Below are 1234 nucleotides of genomic sequence, written 5' to 3'. Positions count from 1 at the left end.
CAATGAAGTGACTAATTGGATATCATCATTATGTAAAACATGTCAATATTATAATAAATGTCAAGTATTATATTTATTTCTGTAGGATGTCAATGAAGTGACTAATTGGATATCATCATTATGTAAAACATGTCAATATAATAAATGTCAAGTATTATATTTATTTCTGTAGGATGTCAATGAAGTGACTAATTGGATATCATCATTACGTAAAACATGTCAATATAATGAATGTCAAGTATTATATATATTTCTGTAGGATGTCAATGAAGTGACTAATTGGATATCATCATTAAGTAAAACATGTCAATATAATGAATGTCAAGTATTATATTTATTTCTGTAGGATGTCAATGAAGTGACTAATTGGATATCATCATTATGTAAAACATGTCAATATAATAAATGTCAAGTATTATATTTATTTCTGTAGGATGTCAATGAAGTGACTAATTGGATATCATCATTACGTTAAACATGTCAATATAATGAATGTCAAGTATTATATTTATTTCTGTAGGATGTCAATGAAGTGACTAATTGGATATCATCATTAAGTAAAACATGTCAATATAATAAATGTCAAGTATTATATTTATTTCTGTAGGATGTCAATGAAGTGACTAATTGGATATCATCATTATGTAAAACATGTCAATATAATAAATGTCAAGTATTATATTTATTTCTGTAGGATGTCAATGAAGTGACTAATTGGATATCATCATTACGTAAAACATGTCAATATAATAAATGTCAAGTATTATATTTATTTCTGTAGGATGTCAATGAAGTGACTAATTGGATATCATCATTATGTAAAACATGTCAATATAATAAATGTCAAGTATTATATTTATTTCTGTAGGATGTCAATGAAGTGACTAATTGGATATCATCATTATGTAAAACATGTCAATATAATAAATGTCAAGTATTATATTTATTTCTGTAGGATGTCAATGAAGTGACTAATTGGATATCATCATTACGTAAAACATGTCAATATAATAAATGTCAAGTATTATATTTATTTCTGTAGGATGTCAATGAAGTGACTAATTGGATATCATCATTAAGTAAAACATGTCAATATAATAAATGTCAAGTATTATATTTATTTCTGTAGGATGTCAATGAAGTGACTAATTGGATATCATCATTACGTAAAACATGTCAATATAATAAATGTCAAGTATTATATTTATTTCTGTAGGATGTCAATGAAGTGACT

The sequence above is a fragment of the Lottia gigantea genome (genome assembly GCF_000327385.1).
Source record: "Lottia gigantea unplaced genomic scaffold LOTGIsca_270, whole genome shotgun sequence".
NCBI lineage: Eukaryota > Metazoa > Mollusca > Gastropoda > Lottiidae > Lottia > Lottia gigantea.
The sequence above is the reverse complement of the archived record's forward strand: the minus strand, read 5'-3'. Positions refer to the sequence as shown.